The 21736-nt window shown below is 35.8% G+C and overlaps 1 pseudogene; it reads right to left on the reverse strand.

The window, feature by feature from the left end:
* Positions 1-3184: 3184 nt before the first annotated feature.
* LOC100521056 (large ribosomal subunit protein eL34 pseudogene) lies at positions 3185-21346 on the reverse strand (annotated as a pseudogene).
* Between the last annotated feature and the right edge of the window lie 390 nt (positions 21347-21736).

Genomic DNA, 21736 nt, shown 5'->3' on the forward strand with positions numbered 1-21736 from the left:
TACCAATTTACATTCCCACCAACAGTGAGAGAGGGTTCCCTTTTCTCCACACCCTCTCCAGCATTTGTTATTTGTAGTCTTATTAATGATAGCCATTCTGACCAGTGTGAAGTGGTACCTCATTACAGTTTTGATTTTCATTTATCTAATAATTAGTGATGTTGTGTATGTTTACTTTTAAATGGAGATAAACCATCTCACCAATGCCTATTAGGAATTAATTTGGCATAAAATGAGGTTTAGTATTTGATATTTTTGAGAATTTTTTCCTGAAATGTTGCCAAGTTCATATTAACATTTTACACATTTACATAGAGCATTTTATTTCTTGAGTTAGAAGCATATATGTGAGAAATAATGCATTTAGCTATTAAAAATAGTCAATATCAAACCTGCAGACTTATTTATTTATATATTTATTCTGCTTTTTAGGTTTGCATCCATGGCATATGAAGGTTCCCAGGCTAGGAGTCAAATCAGAGCTACAGCGCTCTGCCTACTTCACAGGTATAGCAATGCAGGATCCAAGCTGCATCTGCAACCTACACCACAGCTCATGGCAACACCGGATCATTAACCCACTGAATGAGGCCAGGGATTGAACCCACAACCCCATGTTTCCTAGTAAGATTGGTTTCCACTCTGCCACAATGGGAACTCCAAAACTGCAGACTTCTAACTATTATTTAACAGTACCACTTAATCAACAGACACAGGTAAATTTTTGATGCTTTGATGTCAGTTTGGGAGGGCAATCAAAGTGTCAGTATTCTAACATTTTCAGAATATTAGAAAGCAGATTTCCCACTGCTTTTCCCACTGTGGCACAGTGGGTTAAAAATCCAGCCACAGGGGCTCAAGTTGCTGCAGAAGCATGGATTCTTTCACTGGCCCAGCACATGATTTAAAGGTTTTGGCATTTCCATGAGATGTGGAATAGCTCATGGCTGCAGCTGGGATTCAATCCCTGGCCCTGGATCTTCTATATGCCATGGATGCAGACATTAAAAAAAGGATTATTAGAAAGAAATTTAGGGTCTATTATAGCACTAATCACTTTTAAAATTAGCTCTATTTTTTCTTTCAAAATTATATGCATCATTTTCTTAAACTTGGCCAAAGCATTTGTGTTTCGCCCCTGAATTATGGCCATTTAAGATGACTACTATCTTGCATATATTGGATTTGCATTTTCCTTTAAATAAAGACTATAGCGTATAGTTCCAATTGTTTGTAAAATATTCAAAAATTTTTTAATAGTAGCAATTTATTTGATGGGCTTATATTTTCTAGGTAAATAATGCTACTTTTAAAACAGAAAGAGCTTCACAAGAATTAAAGTTCATTGAACTTGGCATCTAGAGACAAGTTCTAGGTTTGGTTCAGGTCTACAAATTAGGCCACATTTGTGAATCTCTGGGCAATTAATCTAATCTCTTTTCCCCCCACTTTTATTGCCTGACCAACTTCAAAGCATAAAACACTAAACAAATGCAAAGTGTTGTTATTATAGGAAAATATTACCCTTATCACCTCCTCATAAATGCAAAAATATACCTACCGTAACCTCAATGGACAGAAAAGCTCTCTAAAAACTCCATGAGATTCTTTGCTCAAACTGGACTTTTGCTAGCAGAAGTTGGTGCTTTTTCAGGTTGCTTTCATAGTTGCCACATTAGGCACTGAAAAGTTACAGATACACACTTGGGAGACTATTCAAGCACAGATGTTTCTAACTTTCTACCTTCAAAAAGGAATAATATAATTTCATTTTCATTTATGTTGTGAATATACATCATCTTATTGTTCAGGAGCAGAAAGCAAGCACAGAAGAAAGAGAAAAACATGACCAGAAATTCTGATTTTCCTAGACTCATACAATGGAAGGGACCTTAAATTCATTTTGTGTAATCACTCATTTTTTTCTTTATTTTACTGACTCTTGCAGACCTAAGGAGATTTCCCCCTACATTTTATAAATTGCATACATACTCAAAAGAAGAAAGTATGTATGACTGAGCTATCAGTAAAAAAGTTTCTATGCATGGTGTTCCTAAGAGGTATGACCATATTATAAATTGATACTAGAAGCTTAAATATAAATACAGTCAAAACAGCATTATCACTCATGAAAACAAAAAGCTAAAATATGGAAGTGGATGAAAAACTGAAACAAAATTTGGATCCCAGAGAATCACTATAGTTGCTGAATTTGTTGATCTTAGTAGCTATATTAGTTATCTACTGTTTTGTAACAAATTACTCTAAAATTTAGATGCCTAAACAAACATTCATGCCACAGTTTCTGTATGGCATGAATGGATTCAAGGGTATGGATTCAAAGCTCAGTCTAGCTGGGCACCTTTGGATCAGGGATTTTCACAAGACTGCATTCAAAATGTTGTCTGTGGCTGCTGTCATTTTAAGGCTTGATTGGGGGAGGATTTGCTTTTAGTCTCACTCAAAATATTCTTGGCAGACCTCAGGTTCTTACTAGTTGTTGGCTAGAGATATCAGTTTATTGCCATATGAGCCTTTTCATGGGGCTGCTCAAAACATGGTATTTGGCTTCTCTCTCAGAGCAAATAATATAGATTGAGGAAAAGGTAACAAGATGGAAGCCACAATTTCTTCCTAACCTAATTTTGGAAGTGACATCCCATCACTTTTTCTGTATCCTGTTTGTTAGAAGCAATGCATTAAGTCCAGCCCAGGAGATTACATGTAAGGATATGCTTATCAGAAAATGGAGATCATTGTGGGCCTTGTTAGAGGCTGCCTACAATGATAGCTTTTAGAATCTATCATTTTAAAGGAGGAAGACACTTTGAAATGTTTAACTATATTAATTCAACTTAGTAAATTCCAGTATATCCAGAATGGTTGGAGATAAGAATATTCTAATTAATTAAATATCTATATTTTTGGTACTCATATAATCTGTATCAATTATTAAATTTAAATGTTGAGACTTCCAGTTCCAGCCAAAATGGAGTAGTTCAACTCTTTACTAGACCTCTCTTTTACAATTAAAAAGGCCTGGACATAACAAAACAAACACATGTGTAAGCCAAAAGGGTTCAGACTGGCTAAGGACCCTGGCACTTAGGGAAAAATAAAGTGGGGAGTTAATGAGGTGTATTAGGCAGTGCTAGTGGGTACCCTGTTCCTCCAGTCTCCCAGGTCACCCAGTGTAAATCTGAATTTCCAGCTCCCACCCGGCAGCAACAAGGTGGTACAAATCATTGTTCTTCTTTTGCCAGACAGTAATCAACATAGCTGAATGGAAAGCTGAATTTTCAGCCTCAGCTGGATCTGCACACTACATTCAAAGAAAATGATTGACTGCAAAAAAAAAAAAAAAAGAAAAAAGAAAAGAAAGAAGAAAAAAAAAGAAATAGAATCCAGTGTCACAATATAATCCCAACATGAAGAATCAGGACAACTATAACTTAAATAAGACAAGACAATCATCAGGCAACAGACACTGACAAAGATTACACATGGAATTTCAGAACAGAAAAATACAATAACTGACACAAAAAAAAGGGATGGTTTCAATAACAAAATGAAGACAGAGAAAGGAATCAGTCAACTTGAAGGTAGAACAAGAGAATTTATCCAATTTGAACAACAGAGAGAAAGCAAATAAAAAATAAATAAGAGCCTTAGAAACCTGTGGGACAAACACAAAAGATAACATAAGTATCAGGAGCTCCCCTGGTGGCTCAGGGGAAATGAATCCTACTAGGAACCATGAGGTTGTGGATTTGATCCATGATTAAGGATCCAGTGTTGCCATGAGCTGTAGTGTAGTTTGCAGACATGGCTCAGCTCTGGCATTGCTGTGGCTGTGGCATAGGCCAGCAGCTGTAGCTCCGATTAGACCCCTAACCTGAGAACCTTTGTATGCCACAGGTGTGGCCCTAAAAAGACAAAAAAAAGATAAGTATCATTGAAGATTCAGAAAGAAAGGAAGAGATTATGCAATAGAAAATTGCTAGAAGAAAGTGATTGTCAGAAATTAGGGATGAGGGGGGAAGAAAGTGGGGTTAGTGTGACTGTAAAGGGATAGCATGACATATCTCTGTGGTGGTAGGATAGTTCTGTATCTTGATTGTGGTGATGGTTACAAACATCTATACATGATAAAGTTTTACACACACACAAACAAGCACATATAAAATTGGCGAAATGTAAAGATTTGTGGATTGCATCAATGTCAATTTCCTGGTTTCCTACCCTAAGGGAAACTGGTTGAAGGGGGCATTGGATATCTCTGTATTAGTTTTGCAACTTCCTCTGACTCTATAATTATTTAATAATTTAAAAGTTACAAATACCCAGATGCAGCTAGAGATTATCATACTAAGTGAAGTAAGTCAGAAAGAGAAAGACGTATACTATATGAAATTGGTACAACATTGTAATCAACTTCAATAAAATTGCTTTAAAATATGCAAACTTATAAGTCATTGGGATATAATGTACAGCATGGTGACTATATTTAACAACACTGTACTGTATATTTGAAGGTTGCTAAAAGAGTAGGTCTTAAAAGTGCTCATTGTAAGAAAAAATTGTAACCATGTGATATGATGGATGTTAACTAGTTAATATTTTGCAACATATACATATATCAAATCATTATGTTTCACACCATAGGCTAATACATTTTTTTTTGCTTTTTAGGGTTCCACCTTTAGCATATGGAAGTTCCCAGGCAAGGAATCGACTTGGATCTGCAGCTGCCAGCCTACGCCATAACCACAGCAATGTCAGATCTGTGCCATGTCTGTGACCTCACCATAGCTCTCAACAATGTCAGATCCTTAACCCTAATACAATATTATACATCAATTATATCTCAGCAAAAAACTAGAAAAAGTATGCTAAGTGACTTAGATAAGGCAGGAAACATCATGTACTCTATGATTCTACTATAAGAAATATCCAAAATAGGTAAATCCATAGTGTCAGAAAGCTGACTGGTGCTTGCCAGGCATTGATGGTGGGGAAACAAATTCTGACTACTAAAGTGGTGTGACAGCTTGATGGCTTTGTTTGCTTATTTTTTTTTTTTTTTGGTTTTGATGGTGATGAAAATAGTTTGGAACTGGGTGTAAAATATTTTGAATGTATTGAATGAAATGGTAAATTTTATTAACTTTGCCTCAATTGAAAAAAATTATTCCTTTTGGCTTTAAATTATGTCTCTATCATTTTGAAAAAGTTAAGAATAACCCATTTCATATGCTGGGACCAACTTGTGATTACAATAGTAAAAAAATAAAATTCAAAATTAAAGAGAAGTTTTTTTGGGGGAACAAAACTCACCCAAGGTTGTTTATGACAACTAAATGTGTGAGCCTGAACAATTAATAATTTGTGGTATTATTAGAAATCTTGTTCTTAAATTCTTTAATTTTTCTTTTTATTTTTTTGTACATATGTCATAGTGGATGTTTTTGCCATACACTATGCACACTACACATTTCAGCATCTTAGCATTAAATAAATAAAATGGTGATTAGATAACATAATTGGATGAAATGTTTATAGAGAGCAATGCTGGATCCTTTAACCCACTGTGCCAGGCTGGGGATTGAACCTGTACCTCCACAGAGACCTGAGCCACAGCATTCAGATTCTTAACACACTATACCATCAGAACCTCCTCAGAGAGCTATGTTGAAAGAAAATAATAAAGTTAAGTAAAATTAAAAATAAATATCAAATTTGCACTTGTTTTTTCCTTGCTTTGGTTGCCAAAAATTTTGGAGTGAAATTTGATGTAAATTTTCAGGAGTTAAATACAATAGAACATGTGATACTAAAACATTTTAACAAACATGATTGAGATTATTCTAGTGTTTTAAGATGAATATGTGAACATCAAACCTCATTTTAGAGTAGAGAAATTTGAAGTTTTATCTCTGTGAACCCAAATGACATTCTTGAAAAATGAATTATTTTGAAATTTATAGTTCTGGCATGATATTGTTTACTAGTTATCTTTCTTTTTATGTAAATTGTAGATGAAGCACTATTTAATTGAGCTTACCAGTTGTTTCATTTGAATTAAAAATTTTATTCCATCATTGCAATTTCCCCTTTATTCTTTTTCTTATATAGTAAGTAATAAATTTCTGACATTGAAAAGCTAAACTATTATAATCTAAGATGTGAAATCCCATACTATATCTTTTGAACATCTATTATCCAACACAGTGAGATGTTATCTTCATAAACATTTTCATTCAGATAAATCTTTTTAAAAATTTTATCAGAGGAGTTCCTGTCACTGCACAGCAGAAACGAATCCAACTAGGAACCATGAGGTTTTGGGTTCGATCCCTGGCCTCACTCAGTGGGTTAAGTATCTGGCATTGCCATGAGCTGTGGTGTAGTTCACAGATGCAGCTTGGATCTGGTGTTGCTGTGGCTGTGGTGTAGGCCAGCAGCTGTAGCTCTGATTAGACCCCTAGCCTGGGAACCTCCATATGCCATGGGTGCAGCCCTAAAAAGACAAAAGACAAAAAAATTAAAAAAAAATAAATAAAATAAAATTTTATTTGATGGCTGCACCCATGGCATATGCAAATTCCTGGGCCAGAGATTGAATCTGAGCTGTGGCCTTGACCTATGCTGCAGCTGCAGCAATGCCAAATCCTTTAACCCACTGTGCTTGGCTGGGATTGAACCGCTGCATCTGCAGTAATCTAAGCCACTGCAGTCAGATTTTTAACCCACTGTGCTATGGCAGGAATTCCTTTTCAATATGAGTGGGAAAAGAAATCTCATTTGCAAAACTTTTAGGGTACAATAAAAACTTATTATCTTAGTAAGTATATTTACAATTAATTGAAGTAGCTGCAAATGTTTTGTTTGGAACAAAAATGATAATGTCTATGATTTATCAAAAATCTATTTATCCAGGAGTTCCCTGGTGGCCTAGCAGTTAAGGGTCTGGCACTGTCACTGCTGTGGTTCAAGTCATTGCTGTGGCCTGTCATGGATCCCTGGCTGGGGAACTTCTGCATGCCAAGGGCATGGCCAAAAAATTATCCATTGATCTCTGACTCATTTTTAGGTATGTAAGTTTATTGTGGATAGCTGTATATAATAATCTATATGTAAATTAGGCATACTAGCTTTGTTTTGGATTAAAGTTTTATTAAACAAATGTATAATTTTTACTTTATTTTATTTTATTTTTTATTAAACTATAGTTGATTTACAATGTTGTGCCAATTTCAGCTGTATAGCAAAGTATACTCAATCATACATATACATACTTTTTTTTGGTCTTTTTCTAGGGTTGCACCCATGGCATATGGAGGTCCCCAGGCTAGGGGTCTAATTGGAGTTCTAGTTGCCAGCCTATGCCAGAGTCACAGCAACACGGGATGCGAGCTGTGTCTGTGACCTACATCACAGTTCATGGCAATGCTGGATCCTCAAACCACTGAGCGAGGCCAGGGATCAAACCAGAAACTTCATGTTCCTAGTCGGATTCGTTAACCACTGAGCCACGATGGGAACTCCATACATTATTTTTTTTAAATATTATTTTCCATCATGGTCTGTCCTAGGAGATTGGATATAGTTCCCTGTGCTATACAGTAGAACATTGTTGTTTACCCATTCTAAATGTGATAGATTGCATCTACTATCTCTGAATTCCCAGTCCATCCCACTCCCTCCCACCTCCCCTTTGGCAACCACAAGTCTATTCTCTATGTCTGTCTGTTTCTTTTTTGTAGATAGGTTCATCTGTGACAAATTTTGGATTCCACATTTAAGGGATATAATGATATTTTCCTTTCTCTCTCTGACTTACTCCATTTAGTATGATAATCTCGAGTTGCATCCATGTTGCTATAAATGGCATTATTTCAATCTTTTTTATGGCTGAGTAGTATTCCATTGTATATATGTACAATATCTTCTTAATCTATTCATCTGTTGATGGATATATGTTGTTTCTATATCTTAGTTATCATGAATAGTGCTGCTCTGAACATAGGGGTGCATGTATCTTTTCATGAAGTTTTCTTTCTTTTTTTTTTGGCTGTGCCTGAAACATGTACAAATTTCCAAGTCAGAATTGAGCCCATGCCATAGCAGGAACCCCATCTACTACAGTGACAATGCTGGATTCTTAACCTGCTGTGTCACATGAAAATTCCTGCATGTATATTTCTGAATGATAGTTTTATCTAGATAGATGACCAGGAGTGGGATTGCTGGATCATATGGTAGTTCTATGGTTAGTTTTTTAGGAACCTCCATACTGTTTTCCATAGTGGTTGTACCAATTTATATTCCCACCAACAGTGCAGGAGTGTTCCCTTTTCTCCACACCCTTTCCAGTGTTTGTTATTTGCAGACTTATTAATGATGGCCATTCTGACAAGTATAAGGTGGTACCTCATTGTAATTTTGATTTGCATTTCTCTAATAATTAGTGATAGTGAACAATTTTTCATGTGCCTATTGGCCATCCATATGTCTTCTTTGGAGAAATGTCTATTTAGGTCTTCTGACCATTTTTTGATTGGTTTGTTTTTTTTTTATTATTGTTGAGTTGTATGAGTTATTTGCATATTTTTGAAATTAAGCCCTCATTGGTTGCTTTGTTTGCAACCATTTTCTCCCAAACTAGTTTGTCTTTTCCTTTTTTGGGTTTGTTTGTTTCTTTTTTTATGGTTTCCTTTCTGTGCAAAAGCTTAAAAGTTTGACTAGGTCATATTTGTTTATTTTTGTTTTTATTTCTATTGCCTTGGGAGACTGACATAACGAAATATTTCTTCTTCTTTTTTTTTTTTTTTTTGTCTTTTTAGGCCAGCACCCATGGCATATGGAAGTTCCCAGGCTGGGGGTTGAATCAGAGCTGCAGCTGCTGGCCTACACCACAGCCACTGCAAAGTGGGATCTGAGCCACATCTGCAACCTATCTGAAAGCTCACAGCAATGCTGGATCCTTAACCCACTGAGAAAGGCCAGGGATCAAAACCAGGTCCTCATGGGTACTAGTCAGGTTTGTTACCATGACCCAAGTCAGAAACTCCTAGTAAAATATTGATAAGTTTTATGCCAGAGAATGCTTTGTATATGGTCTCTTCTATGAGTTTTATGGTGTCATGCTTTATATTTAAGTCTTTAAACCATTTTGAGTTTATTTTTGTGCATGGTGTGAAAATGTGTTCTAGTTTCGTTGATTTACATGTGGCTGTTCAGTTTTCTAGCACCACTTGCCTCCTTTGTAGGAGATTATGTTTCTGGGTTTATTTCTGGGTTCTCTATTTTGTTCCATTGATCTCTACGTCTTTTTTTTTTTTTGTACCAATACCATACAGTTTTGTCTACTGCAGCTTTGTGATATTGTCTCCAGTCTCAGAGAGTTATGCCTCCTAGTACCCTCCCCCCCCAGGATTGCTTTGGAAATTCTGGGTCTTTTATGGTTCCATATAAATTTTTGGATTTTTCTACATTAAATCTGTAGATTGCTTTAGGTGTATGGACAAAAACATGCATTTTAGCATTTACCTCTGACTCTGCTTGTGCTTTAAATACTTTCATAAGAATTTTATGTTCCTCCATAAGTAAAGCACACTTCATCCTGTCACAGACACATTTAGCATACATGGAACTACCACAGGCCCAGCCAACATATTTTAGACAACCTCATAAGAACCTTAGGTCTCACCGCATGAACTCCTCAATGATGGGTACAAGCCACATGTGGATTTTGATGATTTCCCAACTTTATTGGTTTAATATAAACAATTGTATTACCAGGGTTTTTGGACAGTCTCTTTTTGTTAGAGGCTGTATTTTAGGACAGACTGCAATGGTATGTCAAATGTTGGACTATTCTGAATGCTTCTAGGTACTAACCCTGGAAGAGCCTATAATTTTTTTTTGGGGGGGGACTATCTTTGTCTGATTTTGGTATCAGGATGATGCTGGCTTCACAGAATAAGTTCAATAGCTTTTTTTCCTTTCAGTTTTTTTGACTCACTTTAGAAATACAGGTGTTAACTCTTCTCTAAATTTTTGAGAAAATTAAAAAAAAGAAATATATATGGAGAGGGCTCAAATTAATGAGAAGTAAAAAAGTGGAAGTTATGACTCACACAACAGAAATGCAAAGAGTCATAAAATACTACTATGAACAACCACATGCCAATAAAATGGACAACCTAGAAGAAATGGACAAATTCTTAGAGATACATAGTATCTCAAAATGAACCAGAAATAAATAGAAAATAGGAAAAGACCAATTACAAGTAATGATATTAAATCAGCAATATCAATATTACTTTTATCCTTAGCAATGTCTTTTTAAATATTCAATCTGTTTTAAACAAAAGACATTTGATTCTGTCATTGTCTTTTAACCAAACACACTTGAGACAGTCTTTAATTTCAATATATTTTGAAATATAAAAAGCATTTACAGAGAAAATGACAGGGAATACTGACCTTTTATGCAAAAATCAATATAATACTTCAGGATGAGAGGAAGTTGGTAACAAAATAATTTAATTTTGAATTGGGGTATATAATTCAAAGCCAGAAAAACTGCACATTCCCACTATTAGGATAAACACAAGCTATCTAGTAGTCTTACCTTATTCACTAGAATTGGTTTAAAAATTTTCTCCCATAAATTGTTTGAAGTTGAATACAAGAGAAAGTTTTGTTATTCTCTAAACATATGGAGAAATTTTTTAAAAAAGCAAAAAACAAAAAATGGGGTTCCCATTGTGGTGCAGCAGAAACGAATCCGACTAGGAACCTTGAGGATGTGGGTTTGATCCCTGGCCTTGCTCAGTGGGTTAAAGATATGGTGTTGCTATGAGCTGTGGTGTAGGCACAGCTCAGATCCTGCATTGCTGTGGCTCTGGCATAAGCTGGCAGCTGTAGCTCTGATTGGAACCCTAGCTTGTGATCCTCCATATGCCGCTGGTGCAGCCCTTAAAAAAAAAAAAAGCAATAAATAAATAAATAAACATATGGAGAAATAAAGTAGGGATTTTAATTTCATTATTACATTTGTAAAGGTAGGCAACTTTAAACAAATATTAAAAATAAAATAGCATAAAATAACTTAGAATTATTAAAAAAGTTTTAAAGGCTCAGAAGTTTAGGATGTATTAATGTCTAAAGATTGAATTGCTAAGGAGTTCCTGTCATGGCACAGTGGTTAATGAATCCGACAAGGAATCGTGAGGTTGCGGGTTCGGTCCCTGGTCTTGCTCAGTGGGTTAAGGATCCAGCATTGCCATGAGCTATGGTGTAGATTGCAGATGTGGCCCAGATCCCACGTTGCTGTGGCTCTGGTGTAGTCCAGCTGCTACAGCTCCGATTCGATCCCTAGCCTGGGAACCTCCATATGCTGCTGGTGCGACCCTCAAAAGACAAAAGAAAAAAAAAAAAAATTGAATTGCTAATGAAAATGTTTAAATACAATTTTTTTTCTCTTCTCTTATAAACCCTTTAATTCCATCCTCTTCTTAAATCTACCAGTAATTTTAGTGCATGTTCACACATAATGTCTAAGTTAGTATATTGTTGAAAGGAGTAAGTGTATAATTGAAGATCTAAACATTTATGATTTTTGTCAAAAGACTTGTGAATTTTACCTCATTTTTTTAAGTAATTGAAATATAGGAGTTCCCGTCGTGGCGTAGTGGTTAACAAATCTGACTAGGAACCATGAGGTTGTTGGTTTGATCCCTGCCCTTGCTCAGTGGGTTAATGATCCAGCGTTGCCATGAGCTGTGGTGTAGGTTGCAGAGCGGCTCGGATCCCAAATTGCTGTGGCTCTGGCGTAGGCTGGTGGCTACAGCTCCGATTCGACCCTTAGCCTGGGAACCTCCATATGCCACAGGAGCGGCCCAAGAAATAGCAAAAAGACAAAAAAAAAAAAAAAAAAGAAATATAGTTGATTTACAATATTATGTTAGTTTCAGGTATACAGCATATTGATTTAATATTTTTGTAGTCCAATCTCCATTTAAAATGGTTAAAAAACAATGGCTTTTTTTCCCTGTGCTGTACAGTATATATTGCTTTTCTATTTTATACATAGTAGTTTGTACTCTTAATTCCATTTCCCTATCTTGCCTTTTTCCCCTCCCCTCTTCCCCCTGGTATCCACTAGTTTGTTTTCTATACCTCTGAGTCTGTTTCTGTTTTGTTGTGTACATTCATTTGTTTTAACTTTTAGATTCTGCATGTAAGTGATAATATACAATGTTTCTTTCTCAGTCTGACTTCTCTAAACATAATACTTTCTAGGTCCATCCATATTGTTGCAAATGGCAGAATTTCATTCTCTTTTAAGGTTGAGTACTATTCCATGTTATATATATATATATCATATATATATATATATATATGACATCTTTATTCATTCATCTGTTTTTTAATAATGATTTTTTCCCATTATGGCTGGTTTACAGTGTTCTGTCAATTTTCTACTATACAGCAAGGTGACCCAGTCACCCATACATGTATACATTCTTTTTTCTCACATAATCATGCTCCATCATAAGTGACTAGCTATAGTTCCCAGTGTTATACAGCACGATCTCATTGCTTATCCATTCCAAAGGCAATAGTTTGCATCTATTAATTATTCATTCATCTGTTGATGGACACGGGTTGCTTCCATATTTTCAGTATTGTAAATAATACTTCTATGAACATTGGGATGCATGCATCTTTTTGAATTAGTGTTTTGTTTTTTATTTTTGGATGTATAGCCAGCAGCAGAAATGATGGATCTTATAAGGTAGTTCTATTTTTTGTTTTTTGAGGAAACTCCATGCTCTTTTTCATAATGGCTGCATCAATTTACATTCTCCCCAACAGTGTGGAAAGGCTCCTTTTTATCTGCATCATCACCAACGTTTGTTATTTGCAGGCTTTATTTTTTTTTTTCATTTTAGGGCCACACCCATGGCATATGGAAGTTTCCAGGCTAGGGTTTGAATCATGGCTGCTGCTGCTGGCTTACACCACAGCCACAGCAACTCAAGGTCCAAGCTGCATATACAACCTATACTGCAGCTCATGGCAACATCAAATCCTTAACCCACTGAGAGGGGATAAGGATTGAATCTGCATCCTCATAGATACTAGTTGGATTTGTTATTGCTGAGCCACAATAGGAACTCCTATTGGTAGGCTTTGTATTGATAGCAGTTTTGACAGTTGTGAAATGATATTTCATTGTTGTTTTAATTTACATCTCTCTAATAATTAGCAAAGATTAACATTTTTTCATGTGCTTGTTAGCCATCTGCATGTCATCTTTATAAAAATGTATATTCAGGTCTACTGCCCATTTTTTAAATGGCTTTTTTTTTAATATTGAGTTGTATGAGTTTTCATATGTTTTGTATATTATCCACTTACCTGCCATAGCATTTGCAAATATTTTCCGTTATTTTTTAGGTTGTTTTTTTAAATTTCATCAATGGTTTCCTTTGCTGTGGTAAATTTTTTAAGTTTAATTAGGTCCCATTTGTTTAATTTTGCTTTTGCTTCCTTTGTCTGTGGAGACAGATCCAAAAAAAAATTGCTACAATTTATGTCAAAGAATGTTCTTCCTGTGATCTCTTCTAGAGTTTCATGTTTTGAGGTTTTACATGTACATTTTTAATATATTTTGAGTTTATTGTTGTAAATGGTATTAGAAAATATTCTAATCTCATTCTTCCACATGGAGCAGTCCAGTACCCAGTATCACTTTTTTAAAGTTTATATGATTTTTATTTTTCCATAATAATTTACAGTGTTCTGTCAATTTCTACTGTAGAGCAGAGTATGTAGAGCAGAAATGATTCTTTACAGCATCATTTATTTAAAAGAATGTCTTTTCTTTGTGATATATTCTTTTTTCCCCACATTCTTTTTTTATTACTCAATGAATTTATTACATTTATATTTGTACAATTATCAGCACAATCCAGTTTTGTAGTATCTCAGTCCCACACCCCGAGCACATCTCCCCAATTCCCAACCTCCCTCCTTTGGAAACCGTGAATTTTTCAAAGTCTGTGAGTCATTATCTGTTCTGCAAAGAAGTTCATTCTTTCCTTTTATAAGATTCCACATGTAAGTGATAGCATTTGATGTTGGTCTCATTGACTGACTTCACATAGCATGATAATTTCTAGGTCCATCCATGTTGCTAAAAATGCCATTATTTCTTTCCTTTTAATGGTTGAGTAATATTCATCATGTATATGTACCACATATATATATATATTATTTTATTTTTTATTACTCAGTGAATTTATTACATTTATAGTTGTACAATGATCATCACAATCCAATTTCACAGGATTTCCAACCCACAACCCAAGCACAATCCCCACCCCACCAACTGTCTCCTTTGGAAACCATAAATTTTTCAAAGTCTGTGAGTAATTATCTGTTCTGAAAATTTCTATTTTTTTAATTTTTTTATTTTCCCACTGTACAGCAAGGGGATCAAGTTATCCTTACATGTATACATTACAATTACATTTTTTCCTCCACCCTTTGTTCTGTTGCAACATGAGTATCTAGACAAAGTTCTCAATGCTATTCAGCAGGATCTCCTTGTAAATCTATTCTAAGTTGTGTCTGATAAGCCCAAGCTCCCAATTTCATTGTGTCTTTTTTTCAGATTCCACATTCAGTGAAATCGTTTGATGTTGGTGTCTTATTCTCTGACTGATTTCACTTAGCATGATAATTTCTAGGTCCATCCATGTTGCTAAAAATGCTGGTATTTTGTTTCTTTTGATGGCTGAGTAATATTCCATTGTGTATATATGTACCACTTCTTGATCCACTCCTCTGTTGATGGACATTTAAGTTGTTTCCATGTCTTGGCTATTGAAAATAGTGCTGAAATGAACATCGGAGTACATGTGTCTTTGCGAGTCATGGTTTTCTCTGGATAGATGTCCAGGAGTGGGATTCCTGGATCAAATGGTAGTTCTATGCTTAGTTTTCTGAGGAATCTCCCTACTGTTTTCCACAGTGGATGCACAAATTTTCATTCCCACCAACAGTGCAATAGGGTTCCTTTTTCTCCGCACCTTCTCTAGCACTTTATTGTTTGTAGATTTTTGATGATGGCCATTCTGGCTGGTGGAAGGTCATACCTCATAGTGGTTTTGATTTGCATTTCTCTAATAATGAGTGATGCTGAACATCTTTCCATGTGTTTTTTGGCCATCTGTATGTCTTCTTCGGAGAACTGTCTGTTTAAATCTTCTGCCCATTTTTTAATTGGGTTGTTTGTTTTTTTGGTATTGAGCAGTAGAAGGAGTTTATCAATTTTGGAAGATTAATCCCTTGTCAGTGGATTCACTTGCAAAGATTTTCTCCCATTCTGTGGATTGTCTTTTTGTGTTGTTTAGGGTTTCCTTTGCTATGCAGAAACTTTGAAGTTTGATTGGGTCCCATTTGTTTGTTGTTGTTTTTACTGTCATTACCCTAAGAGGTGGATCTGAGAAGATTTTGCAGTTGCTTATGTCAGCGAGTGTTTGGCCTATGTTTTCCTCTAAGAGTTTTAGAGTGTCTGGTCTTATATCTAGGTCTTTCATCCATTTGGGGTTTATTATCATGTATGGTGTTAGGGAGTGTTCTAGTTTCATTTTTTTCCATGTGGCTGTCCAGTTTTCCCAGCACCACTTATTGAACAAGCTCTCTTTTCTCCATTGTATCTTCTTGCCTCCTTTGTCATAGATGAGTTGGCTGTAGGTGCATGGGTTGAATTCTGGGCTTTCTATCCTGTTCCACTCATCTGCATGTCTGTCTTTGTGCCAGTACCATATGGTTTTGATGACTGTTGCTTTGTAGTATAGTGTGAAGTCCAGGAGCCTGATTCCTCCAGCTCCATTTTTCTTTTTCAGGATGTCTTTGGCTATCCTGGGTCTTTTGTGCTTCCAAACAAACTTTAAAATATTTTGTTCGAGTTCAGTGAAAAATGTCCTTCGTAATTTGATAGGGATTGCATTGAATCTGTAGATTGCCTTAGGTAGTATAGTCATTTTGATAATATTAACCCTTCCTATCCAAGAGCATGGTATGTCTTTCCACCTATTTGTGTCATCTTTGATTTCTTTCTTCAGTGGCTTAGAGTTTTCAGAGTACAGGTCTTTTGTCTCTTTAGGTAGGTTTACTCCTAGGAATTTTATTCTTTTGGATGTGATGGTAAATGGGATGGATTCCCTAATTTCTCTTTCTGCTCTTTCATTGTTGGTGTATAGAAATGCTGTCGATTTCTGTGTATTGATTTTGTATCCTGCGACTTTGCCAAATTCATGGATGAGCTCTAACAGTTTTCTGGTAGAGTCTTTAGGATTCTCTATGTACAGTATCTTGTCATCTGCAAATAGGGATAGTTTACTTCTTCCTTTCCAATTTGGATTCCTTTTATTTCTTTTACTTCTCTGATTGCTGTGGCTAGGATTTCCAAAACTATCTTGAAGAGTAGTGGCGGGAGCAGACATCCTTATCTTGTTCCTGATCTCAGCGGGAATTCTTTCAGCTTTTCACCATTAAGAATGATGTTGGCTGTGGGTTTGTCATATACTGCCTTTATGATGTTGAGGTAGGTTCCCTCTGTGCCCACTTTCTGAAGGGTTTTTATCAGAAATGGGTGTTGGATTTTGTCAAAGGCTTTTTCTGCGTCTATTGAGAGGATCATATGGTTTTTTTATCTTCACTTTGTTAATGTGGTGTGTCACACTGATTGATAGGTGGGTATTGAAGAGTCCTTGCATCCCTGGGATAAATCCCACTCGATCATGATGTACAATCCTTTTAATGTATTGTTGGATGCTGTTTGCTAGGATTTTGTTGAGGATTTTTGCATTGATATTCATCAGTGAAATTGGCCTGTAGTTTTTTTTTTTGTGGAATCTTTGTCTGGTTTTGGTACCAGGGTGATGGTGGCCTCATAGAATGAGTTTTGGAGTGTCTCTTCCTCTGCAATTTTTTGAATAGTTCAAAAGGATAGATGTTAGCTCTTCTCTAAGTGTTTGATAGAATTCACCTGTGAAGCCTTCTGGTCCTGGACTTTTGTTTGTTGGAAGTTTTTTAATTACAGTTTCATTTCATTTCTGTGATTGGTCCATTCATCTTTTCTATTTCGTCTTGATTTAGTCTTGGAAGATTGTACCTTTCTAAGAATTTGTCCATTTCTTCTAAGTGTTCCATTTTATTGACGTATAGTTTCATATAGTAGTCTCTTATGATCCTTTGTATTTCTGTGATGTCTGTTGTTATTTCCCCTTTTACATTACTAATTTTATTGATTTGAGTCCTCTCTCTTTTATTCTTGATAAGTCTGGCTAAGGGTTTATCAATTTTGTTGATCTTTTAAAAGAACCAAATTTTAGTTTCTTTGGTCCTTTCTATGGTTGTTTTCATTTCTTTTTCATTGATTTCTGCTCTGATCTTTATGATTTCTTTCCTTCCACTAACTTTAGGTCTTATCTGTTCTTCTCTCTGGAGCTGCTTTAGATGTAAAGTTAGCTTGTTTATGTTTATTTGAGCTATTTCTTGTTTCCCGAAGAGGGCTCGTATTGCTATAAACTTTCCTCTTAGAACGGCTTTTGCTGCATCCCATAGGTTTGGAGTGTCATATCTTTGTTGTCATTTGCTTCTAGGTATTTTTTAATTTCCTCTTTGATTTCCTCAGTGATCAATTGGTTATTTAGTAGCATGTTGTTGAGTCTCCACGTGTTTGTGTTTTTTGCAGTTTTTTTTCTTGTTGCTGATGTCCAGTCCTATAGCATTGTGGTTGGAAAAGATGCTTGATATGATTTCAATTTTCTTAAAGTTACTGAGGTTGGATTTGTAGCCCAGGATGTGATCAAACTTAGAGAATGTTCCATGTGCACTTGAGAAGAATGTGTATTCTGTTGCTTTTGGATGGAATGTCCTGTAAATATCTATTAATTCCATCTGGACTAATGTTTTATTCAGGGCCTGTGTTTCTTTATTGATTTTTTGTCTGGTTGATCTGTCCAGTGCTGTAAGTGGGGTGTTAAAGTCCCCCACTATGATTGTGTTATTGCTGATTTCTCCTTTAAAGTTTTTAGGAGTTGCCTTATATATTGTGGTGAACTTAGGTTTGGTGCATAGATATTTAAAATTGTTATATCTTCTTGGATTGATCCTTTGATCATTATGTAGTGACCTTATTTGTCCCTTAAAATATTCTTCATTTTAAAGTCTATTTTGTCTGATATGAGTGTTGCTACTTCAGCTTTCTTTTCATTCCTGTTTGCATGAAATATTGCCTTCCATCCTCTCCCTTTCAATTTGTATGTGTCCCTAGAAGTGAAGTGGGTCTCTTGAAGATAGAATATATATGGGTCTTGTTTTTGTCCATTCAGCCAGTCCATGTCTTTTGGTTAGGGCATTTAATCCATTAACATTCAAGGTAATTACTGATGTGTGTTCTTATAGCCATTTTATTAATTGCTTTGGATTTGTTTTTGTTGCTCTTTTTTCTTCCCTTCTCTTGTTCTCTCCCCTTGTGGTTTGATGACAGTCTTTAGTGTTGTATTTGAGTTGATTTATCTTATTTGTTTGTGTATCAATTGTAGATTTTTGGGTTGAAGTTATCTTGAATTTCTGATAGAAGAGTCTATATGTATATGAGATTGTTTTAAGTTGTTGGTCTCTTAATTGCAAGTGCATCTCCAGTGTCCTGCATTTGTGCCCTCCTCTTGTCAGGATTTCTGATTCTGGTGGCATAATTGTGCATGGATGATTTCGTATCTTTACTGTGTATATACTTTTACTGGTGAGCCTTTTCATTTGCGGCATTTTTGTTTCTGGTTGCAACATCTTCTTTTCTGCCTAGAGAAGTTCCTTTAGTATTTGTTGTAAAGCTGGTTTAGTGTTGCTGAATTCTCTTAGCTTTTGCTTATCTGTGAAGCTTTTGCTTTCTCCTTCAAATCTGAATGAGAGCCTTCCTGGGTAAAGTAATCTTGGTTGGAGGTTTTGTCCTCTCATCATGTTAAATGTATCATGCCACTCCCTTCTGGCCTGCAGAGTTTCTGCTGAAAAATCTGATGATAACCTTATTGGGGTTTCCTTGTATGTTATTTGTTTCCTTTCCCTGGCAGCTTTCAAGATTTCCTCTTTGTCTTTAATTTGGTCAGTTTGATTAATATGTGTCTTGGTGTATTCCTCCTTGTGTTTATTTTATACGGCAGTCATTGTGCTTCCTGGATTTGAGTGATTGGTCCTTTTCCCATGTTAGGGAAGTTTTTGGATTTTATCTCTTCGAATATTTTTTCTGTCCTCTTCTCTCTCTCTTCTCCTTCTGGCACTCCTATAATGCAGATGTTGGTGAATTTGCCATTGTCCCAGAGTTCTCTGAGACTCTCTTCATTTGCTTTCAATCTTTTTTCTCTTTTCTGTTCCACATCCATAATTTCTACTAATCTGTCCTCTACCTTGCTTATTCGTCCTTCTGCCTCCTGTATTCTGCTGTTAGCTGCTTCTAGTGAATTTTTTATTTCAGTTATTGTACTTTGCCTCTCTTCTCGTTTAAGTTTTATATCTTGTATGTTTTTGCTCATTGTTTCCTGTAAGTTATCCATCTTTGCCTCCAGTTTATTTCCAATGTCTTACATAATTTTCAGCATCAACAGTCTAAAGTCTTTTTCCTGGAAGCTGAGAATCTCTTCCTCATTTAGCTGATTTTCTGGGGTTTTTCCTTTCTCCCTCATCTGAGTTATAGTTCTCTGTATTTTCTTTGTTATAGGTTTTTGGTGTGGTGATCTTTTTACAGATAATAGAGTTGTAGCCTCTTTAACTTCTGGTGTCTGCCTCCCTTGTGGCTGAAATTTGTAAGGGGGCTTGCTGTAGGCTTCCTGATAGGAGGAAGATGTTTGCTCACTGGTAGTTGGATATGATTCTTAGCCTGATGGGTGGGGCTTTGTCTCTGGATAGAATTAGAGGTGGGATTAAAGACCTGGGGGGGTCTTTAGGCAGCATTTTTACTGAAGGGCAGGGCTCTGATCCCACTTGGATTGTTGTTTGTCGTGGGGCTTTTCAGCACTGATGGGTGGGGCCACATTTTCCCAAGATGACCACCTCTGGAGAAAGGCACACTGCTGAATATTCCTGAGGGTTTTGCTTCCAATGTCCTTCCCTCACAATAAGAGACATTCACCCCTGTTTTTCCAGGATGTCTTCCAAGAACTGCAGTCAGGTTTGACCCAGATTCCTATGGAGTCTTTGCTTTGTCGTGGGACCCAGTGCATGCGAAAGTCTGTGTGCACCTTTATGAATGGGGTCTCTGTTTCCCCCAGTCCCTTGGAGCTCCTGCACACAAGCCCCACTGGCCCTCAATGCCAGATGCTCCTGGAGCTCTTTCTCCCAGTGCCAGATCCCCACACATGGGAGTTTGAATCAGGGCTCAGAACTCTCACTCCTGTAGGTGAGTCTCTGTGAACCAGTTAGTTTCCAATCTGTGGGTCTTTCCACCTGGGAGTTATGGGGTTGCTTATATCACATAATTGCCCCTCCTACCTCTTGATGTGGACTTCTCTTTTTCTTTTGGAGTAGGATAGCTTTCTTAAGGTTTTCAGTCCATTTTGTTGAATATTCCTCAGCCTTTAGTTGTGAATTTTGTTGTTTTTAGGAGAGAAGTTGAGCTCCAGTCCTTCTATTCTGCCATCTTAATCCCATCTCCTAGAAACAACATTTCTATACATTAATTTTATAACCTTTGATTTCACTGAATTCATTAATTAGTTCTAAAAGTTTCTTTGGTGGAGTCTTTGGGGTTTGTATATATAGTATCACATCATCTGCAAATAGTGACTGTTTTGCTTCTTCCTGTCCAAATTTGATGAACTTATCTCTTTGTCTTATGTGATTGCTGAGGCTATAACTTCTATTTTTAATACAACTGGCTAGAGTGGGCATCCTTGTCTTATTCCTGATCTTAGGGGAAAAGTTTTTGGATTTTCACCATTGAGTATTTATTTAGCTGTGGTTTTGTTACTTATGGCTTTTGTTATATTGAATTATGTTCCGTTTATACCCATTGTGTTTGGAATTTTTTTTTCTTAAATGGATGTTGAGTTTTATCAAATGCTCTTTCTATAACATTTGAGATGATTACACAATTTTTATCTTTCATTTTCTTAACGTGGTGTATCATGTCATTTTATTTTAGGATATTAATCCATTCTTACATATCTGGAGTAATCCAACTTGAAGATGGTGTATGATTCTTTTAATGTATCAGTGAATTTAATTTGATAATTTTTTTGAAGATTTTTGCATCTACGTTCATCGTTGATGTTGGTCAGTAATTTTCTTTTTCTGTGATTTTATGGTTTTTATATCAGGGAGATGCTGGCCTTGTAGAATAATATTGGAAGAATTTCTTTCTCTTCAATTTTTTGGAGTTTGAGATGGATGTTAACAATATTTAAATGTTTGGTAGAATTCAGCTGTGAAGCCATCTGGTTCTGTACTTTTTTCCTTGGGAATTTTTTAAAAAATTATTGATTCAATTACATTACTGGTAATTTGTTCATATTTTCTTTTCCTGATTCAATCTTGGGAGATTTTACATTTCTAGGAATTTATTCTATATTGTGTATTTTATAGGTGTATAATTTTTGTAATAACATCTTATGATCTTTTGTATTTGTCAAAGGATCATAAGGAGGAAGAGGTG

Source organism: Sus scrofa, chromosome X (genome assembly GCF_054392235.1).
Source record: "Sus scrofa isolate SSC_HxYL_T2T_F1_AM1 chromosome X, Sscrofa_HxYL_maternal_Yorkshire_Landrace_v2.0, whole genome shotgun sequence".
In the NCBI taxonomy this organism is placed as follows: domain Eukaryota; kingdom Metazoa; phylum Chordata; class Mammalia; order Artiodactyla; family Suidae; genus Sus; species Sus scrofa.